Source organism: Anabas testudineus, chromosome 17 (genome assembly GCF_900324465.2).
Source record: "Anabas testudineus chromosome 17, fAnaTes1.2, whole genome shotgun sequence".
Classification (NCBI taxonomy): domain Eukaryota; kingdom Metazoa; phylum Chordata; class Actinopteri; order Anabantiformes; family Anabantidae; genus Anabas; species Anabas testudineus.
In genome coordinates, this window is record NC_046626.1 from 8035666 (window position 1) to 8043877 (window position 8212).

Here is an 8212-nt window from a genome sequence, read left to right on the forward strand (position 1 = left end):
GGATTTCTATTGTTCGGTCTGAATGTGAATCCGGGGGTTATGAAGTCTGCTGCTAGACTCCCTCACTCTGCGGAGGGAGAGGTGCTGATGACCTAGATAAGAATTTTGAAAATGCCCAGATGAATCACAGTGACATAAGTACCTGTGCAACACAGATTATCATGCAGGATTGTTCACAGAGGCTGTTTTTGAAGAATAATAGTTTGAAATGGTAGGGAGTGATCTCAGCAGAGGTGAACAGGAAAACATTTGATGTGTTATCAATTTGAAATTGTTTACAATAGAGAGGATAATGAATCTAAAAATGGCCAAACTTCATTCTTAATTATTAATGACCTTGAATTCTAAACCCTCACTTTAACTACTGGTGATTTTCAATAGCCTGATTTGGCCTAATTTTACACACATACACACCCTGTGTCCACTAATCTATAGCAGACAAATGAGGCTGGGCAGACAGAGTGGGGCAGAGAAGAAAAGATTGACTCAGAGAGGGAGAGGTCTAATTAGCAGAGTCTCATTAGGAGTCTTTAAGAGGCCATGATTAGGGATGTTTGTTCACACAGCATGCTGCCGCTGGGCTAATGAGTGGGACTGATCGCTAGTTAGTTTAGCCTACAGCGTGATGGGGGGTTGGAAAAGGGTTGAGGCATGAAGAAAGTGTGTGGTGGCCGCGCTCCAGCATGTCATTTGTCTGCAGTTAACTGCAGTTAAACACATTTGCACAGTTTGTAAAATCTCATTTCCCCCACAAGTTTGGATTTGTAGACATTAGATAAAACATTGTTATGTTTCAGCATTGATTTTGAAGTTTAATTGAATTTGGGGACATTTGGGGAAATACATTTGTTTACTTTAAAGCAGTGGTTCAAGTTTTTTTACAACATCAGCAGAGACAGCAAACAGTGATGGTAAATGCAAAGGGCTGGGTGGTGAGTTAGGGCCAATTCATCCTTTCCATTTGCCTTATAACAGTTTAATATTACTACTACATACACACACACACACACACACACACTGCTTTGCTACAGTTGGGGATACAGACAAGTTCTTGCTTGATGCAGACGCACTAAGTATAATTTGGCCTTACCGGACTAGGGAGAGAGCGTGATCTCAGTAGAAGCTGCTTTCAAGCTGACTCTTGCTGATTTCCAGAGTTTGCATATTGTAGCTTTAAATGGGGAAATCTGACATGTGAAGTAGGTGGAAACCGCCTCGCCACACGTAACAAATCAGAAAACCACCTTGAAAATCATAAAATACTACTGCACTACTGTACGACTACTACATAACACTACTGTATAATACCAGTATTGTCATGGTCAAAAATAAGATACTGTATCACTTAGAGAGCTTTTTTGTTGGTTTAGTTCTGACTTATGGACAGAATTTGGGTTCCTAAAAATTATATAGTAGTTTAGGATAAGGAAATATCCATATTTTCCATATTATTAGACTATTCCTTTGGAGAATACTGTGATATCTGGACTTGTTATAGTCGAGGTTGAAGGAAGAATGTGTGAATCATACCAACATGTGTTACAGGGGTTTATATTGTGACTGCATCCAGCAGAGCACAGTTTGCATGGTTTCAGTGTCAGGACCTAATGAAGAGTGCAGCAGTGACACTTGATTGTTCCATCCATTTGAGAAACTTAGAGATCTGTGAGGGTCTCTTTTTTTAAGGCTTAAACTCATTTCAATAAAGCATCCACCCCACAGCCCCCACCAATCTAAAAGTTTAGCACTGAGCCAGAGATCTTGGCTTTTTAAACCCCAAACCCCTTCACTTAAATCTGGTAAGAGTCCCAGTGCTATTGTGATACGATTTTCCTCCTCGGAAGTCCATCCATGATCCCGCATTTCCCTGAGTCCCTCTCGTTCCACTTCCTGAACTGGGGTGGATTGTCTGGAATAAACTCCAATCCTCCTTAAAAGAAGAGAACAGGGACGGGAGAAGGGGGTGAGGGGAAGGAGTAAAAACTGAGAGGATCAAGGATGCAAGTTCCAAAGTAGAGGATCCGACAGCAGGAAGTAGAGTTAGCAACTTCTTCTCCCGTCCTTGATTTCCTCTCACTGCCCATATGTTTTTTATCCATCCATCCGTCCGTGCACTTCTGCCCTCAGCCTCTGGGCAGCACTGCTGCAGTGTGTCTCTGTGGTGTTTGCAATGGTTGCTGCAAGCAGCAGGACTGATCCATTTGTTTGTTTTCTGAATCCAGGATTTGCAGAGATAGATTAGACAACAAAAGCATATGGAAAAGATAAAGAACACTTAGGTAATGGATTTTGGCGGCCTTTCCAGCACAGTGGAGAAATCATCCTCTTTCCGACGCTCATCTCTCGTCCTTTCTCTCTGCTCTAAATATGTTTGTTCTTTTTTTTTCTTATAGCAGGCACTTTGAGAGAAGAGAAGTTGCTTCGGCTGTTTATGAGGATTTAAAAGAGCAGTTAAAAAGTGACAAATGAGTTGTGGACCAGCAGGCCCTGGCATTTTGTTTAATGTGTTGTATGTGAGGTGATTTAGCTGTTGAGTAGTACACACAATCACACACAGTACCTCTGTATATTTATGTGTATATATATATATATATATATATATATATATATATATATATATATATCACTTAGACAAGAAGGCAGCTGACAGAATAAGCTGCGCTTGTGTGGATTAGTGAGGATGTGACACTTGATTAAAATAAATATCCTAATTATTCAGAGTGTATTTAGCTATGATGATTACTTGGAGTGGGTCATACGGCATTGTGGAAGCAATTGGTTAGGGACAGATTAAGCACTAAGACACTTCTCACTCCGCCAACAGAGATACAGCCAAGTTTCCCCAAACGGGAAATCACGAAACGCTCGTTTCACACCAATAATCAATTTCTGTCATACAATGTTTTTTATTTTGTAAATTAAAACTGTTTACTTCACGTGTGAAAGATTTTAATTTAAACCAGTTTTACGAAGGTCTCAGTTTATGTCATTAATGTCGAATCATTTCGAAAACCTCGTGTTTCATTACTTTAATGAAAGAACATTAGCTCTGGTGCTTGTTTAGTGTGATTGAGTTTAAAGTTTAAACAATACTTGGAAAATGATCATCACTAATAGATCCAGTTGACTTCATTATTTTATGAGGGGATCGTGTGAATGAAAGCCACACACACACACACACACACACACACACACACACACGCAGGTCTTTTAAATAACAAGTAACAAACAGCTTCACTAACCCAACTCTGAATTATCACCTCCTTGCTTGTGGCTGTTTATGAATACAAATTGAATTTCCACTGCAACCTTGTCGCAGTCATGGCTCATTTGATTTATTCCTTAATGAATATTTCCCCTTTCAACTCAGGAGATGGGAAAACATTTCCACACTAAATGAGACCCCGGCTTTTATTGTAGCCCATTCTTTGCTACATCTAGAAGTACATTACACTTATGGTCGTGTTGCTGCTTTGAATTGAACAAGGCTGTTACATTTTGTAGGGAGCAACAAAGGAAACTGAGACAGTAAAAAAAAAAGTTGTACCCGTGGTTTGTAGCAGTGTGTTGTGGAAGTTGTTCACTCTAATAGCTATACTCTGAACAGTTTGTTTCTTAGCTATTCTGCTAAGAGACATGAGCATTTCTTTGTCTTACACTGAATTTCCAAAATGTCATATAAGTTAGGGACAGATAAGGAGATCTACACCTTGGATTCAGAGACTAAACCTTCATTATTGACTGTTCAGTGTGACAAAGATGCTAGTTGCAACATTGCTCAACAACTACTGTTTCCACAGCAACACCATTTACCTGTTAATGTTGTGTAGATAATGTGCAATTGACCATATGCCTACTAAATAATGCAGCGGCTTGTTTGGGGCCATAAGGAGAATTTAAATAGTATTGATAGGCTAAGCTGCCAAGGTGTAGGATGTATGCAGTCAGAAAGCCCCACTCTGTATTGATCAGAATGAGCTTAAAGCAGAATAGCTCGCAGTTCTCAACCAAAACGGGAAAAAACAAACCCACAGAAGAATGGCAGTGTGGAGTGATAATTCAGAGAGGTGGAGGAAGAGGACGTGACTGTTATGGTGCACGAGGCGGAGGAAGAGGGATGATGTGGAAAGAGACAGAGTAAGAGTTGGACAAGGAGCCGCTGGAGCCGTCTATCCATCCAGCGTGCTGCCGGGGGCAACAGGAGGAGTAAAGTTGTTAACGAGAGCATGGACAGCGATGTCAGGCAGAGCGGAGGTCCATCAGGGAAATGAGACGCTCGGGTTCCATTAAGGCCCCCAGGTGCATTATGGGAGGACAAGAGAAAACTTTTGGTGGAAATAGATTTTAGGCAATGAAGAGAGCAGAAGAAACATCATGTGTTGTGTTTATTTTGTTCAGGTGGAAATTCAGGTTTATATTTTCAATTTGAACAAATAACTCTTTAATTGACCTTAATCCGTGCCTCCTTCACACATTACCATACATGTCCAATATTTCCATTAGTTTACAAGTGGACAGTCAAATCATCTGATCTGAATCATGTTTGGCTTTGTATTTATCACCATATAAGTAGAGCTTATCGAGTTTGAGATTACTGTGGTGTTGACCTTTATTCATCGCAAATAATAACATACGTTCTGCATTTCAGCAAGAAGATTATATTCTCCAATCTGCTCCAATTTGTTGTGGTAATTTGGCGTTGATGGTGATTAATGTTGGAGGTTTTACACCCTCCACTTTCCTGGAAGGCTATAGTTTCTGTTTAACACCCGGAACACCTAAATCAAAGTTAACACTGTTGTTCACAACACATGTGATACAGATAACGTACATGTAGGAACTACGGTTAATTTAATTTGATTAAATTATGTGATCCGATAATCAAGATGATGTTAAAACGCAACAGCAACATTTGAACAACTATACTTAAAAAAACTTTTAGAATATTGGTAATTTCAAATACGAGATGACAATAACGTGTAAAGTGGAATTATCTCAGTAACTTTGTAAATGTGACTAAGAATTATTTTGTTTGTGTGAAGATAGAGCTTCATTAGATTTTGTGTGTTGCTGCGGTGGACGTGTTTTTATTCTCTGACTAGCCTCAACCCTTCTTTTAGGGAAATTTTGAGTTCGATCTGATGAAAATATTTGTAATAGCCAACAAAGTAACATCTCGTGTCCAAGGCAGATATTTATCCTGCTAAACAAACATATTTTATACAGTGTTGTTTTGGACGTTGTCAGGAATTAACAGCACTTAGAGCTGGATGCATGTCAAGTTTGCAAAAAAAACAACCAACTTACCAAAGATCTATATCATGCATCCTTCAGTTATTAGGAAGAAACCTCTGATTTAATCTGTTATGATCGGTATCATTCAAGAAGAAAAACATGTTTCTCTGATTATTGGTGTGTAGCCTGTTAATGTATGTACAGTGCAGCTTGTGAGCAGTGGCCTCAGGCTATGTGCTTAGTGAGGATTGTAATGGGACAGCTTTAAAGAGGGATTAATGCAATACAGCTGAATGAGAAAAACACTAGACACACAAACACATGCCGTAATCAATAAGGCAGATACAGTAGAAATGGATAGAAAGTACAGATACGTTATTTGTGTACACACTAAATAGTCAGACTCTACAATTAATTCGACTTTCACCTGGAAAATGCTACTTCATACGGTTACCATCTGGGATGTTAAATGTCTTAGGTTCTCTCTCCTTTCATCTTCAAGTATGTCAAAGGATCATAAGTTTGCATTTAATTTCCTATTTCTAATATAGTCTAATATCTATTCTGATAGCTCAACCTATTTTAGCCACCTCCCCTCTTAGCCTCTGATGTTGCCTCTTTGCATGATAAACAGCTTTCCAGCCCTCAGAATATGTATGTGGTCCATATTTATTTCTGTGTGTGGTATATGAGAGCAGACAATTCTGCTATGGATGTGAGAGAAAAAAATTAAAAAATAAATAAGAAAGTAAATAAACAGTCTAAATAAATAGCCAGAGTAATAAGGTTAACTATTTAGGTTTTTCTGATATTGATATTTGCAGGAAGAGCTACAGGGGAGGGCAAAATTAATGACAGCAGACATAATGCCATTGGGATACTTAGGAGTGTGTCCAATACTTTAAGTAATAGCGTTAATGGCGAATTTGGAGGAATTTAATTTTCTACATCAAACAGCAGAAAGCCACCACCCTATCGCCTCCACTCTCACTCCAGCTCTTAGAGCTTCTGAACTTGCTTCCTCTCAGAAGGAGGAAGAGGAGGATATCATCTGCGGGGTGCTGGGTGCGAGGGGAAATGGGCGGCTAAAAACTTCCAAGCAGAACAGCCTCTCGACTCGCAGGGTGACGCTTGTTAGGCTCAGGCCCAGAGGAGAGAGCATGGCCAGTAAGTAAGGTTATTGGGAAATAATTAGCCTAGCTCTGGAGTCAGCGGGGATAGCAAAGTCCTCTGGGGTAGAAACGCCTGTGCCCCTGGCCTCGTTTCCACAGCTAATTAACTTTGAAGAGAGCCTATTAATGAGGTTGTCTTCATAGAAAAGGCCTGGAACTATATGCAGAAGGAACTTTTGGGTGTAGAGCAGGTTGGAATTCAATTTATAGATGAAACACACAGAAATGTGCAAAACTGTGGAGCTGGAGAAGTAACTGAAAATGAGATGGTCTCTTTTTTTTGGTTTTTCTGAGCTTTTAGTAGGAAACGCTCTCTTTAAACAAGTCACGCACATTATTAGAAACCTTCTCAACCTTCTCTAAAGCGTCAGCTTGTCCCATCAAGTCCAACAGAAAATGTGCCCCGGATCCATTGCTTCCCACTTCCACAGTGGACGTCATCCCCAAGTGGCCACATGTCCCCTTACCTGTCATCGCAGAAACAGCCGGTGTTGCCACCGCTCAAGTCTGGGTCTGCTATATAAAAAAAAAAAATCTAGCCTCATAGCCTCAGGCTGTGGGAGAGCAACGTGGGCCTCAGTGTCTAATCACCCCCTCCCACGACAGCACTCATCAAGACAGCAGCTCCAACAAATCAATCTCCCTCTGACAGTTCATTTAGACTGAATTAATTTGGAATTAGGGGCCATTACTGCAATTGGCAGGCGTGGATATTCCCCTAACGCAGGCCGTTATCCTGCTTTGGGGATAAAGAAAAGGAGCCAGCTTTCCTTTTTTTTTTCTGTCCGATCGACTGGATAAGGTGTTTTTCTGTGCTGATCGCAGGGCTGAGGGAGGGAGGGATTGGATTTTCAGTTTAACTAAATCATCATTGTTCTCAATCAACAGTCAGACTCTGCTGATTGTTTTTTTCTGTCTTTCTCTTGAAACCAAATGGAAGTGAAATAAGTGTTTAATGAGGGTCGTTGCTCTATTGACTGTCAAATTGTTGCTAGGGGCCAATTAAAAGTCTGATAGTTCACTATAACAGCAAACAACACTATGGGATAAACACAAGACAGAACTGAAAGATTTAAACACCTCATGATAAGACTTAGATCAGCATAAAGGACCAAAACTAGGACCAAAAACTGCTGGGAGGCAGCAGCTTGAAGTTTCCCCAGGGTTCATGACCCTGTGACCTGAAGGTTTGACCGAGACAGCTCAGCTCCATGGAGATGCTGCTTTGAGAAGATAAACACTGCAACATCAGGAACATTACTGCACAGAGGCACACGAGGAAACTGAGATGTTTAGCCCCGAAACACAAGATAGTATGCACAGTATGGCTTTCTAGGCATACTGTAAATATCAAGGTTGCTGCCTGTGACCATAAAATCCTTTCATACTTGAGGTCGGCACACTTCTGTCACTTTAAAGGCAGAACTTTTACTTGTAACAGGATTTCTCTCCATTGCAGTAATGCCTCTTTAACTTAAGGAGAAGATTCTTCCTGCAAATGCTGGACTGTTGAATGTTAATGTAATTAATGGTAATATTGAAGCGATGGCTTCTCCAATAATGTTCGGTTATAAAAAAACTGAAATAAAACAATAATTATGTCCAGTCAATTTATTTTAGCCATTTCTATTTTCACCTACTGGCATCCAGTGTTGTAAACATGGCTGACTGAGGAGGTGTTCACCAGCCGAGCTCCTCTATCCAACCATGAGATCAGTGTAAATATTAACACTGACACACTGCTGTGGAAATACCTCAGTGACTTACAGGGGCTCTGAGGAGCAGGGAGGATGAGTGAAGAAAGA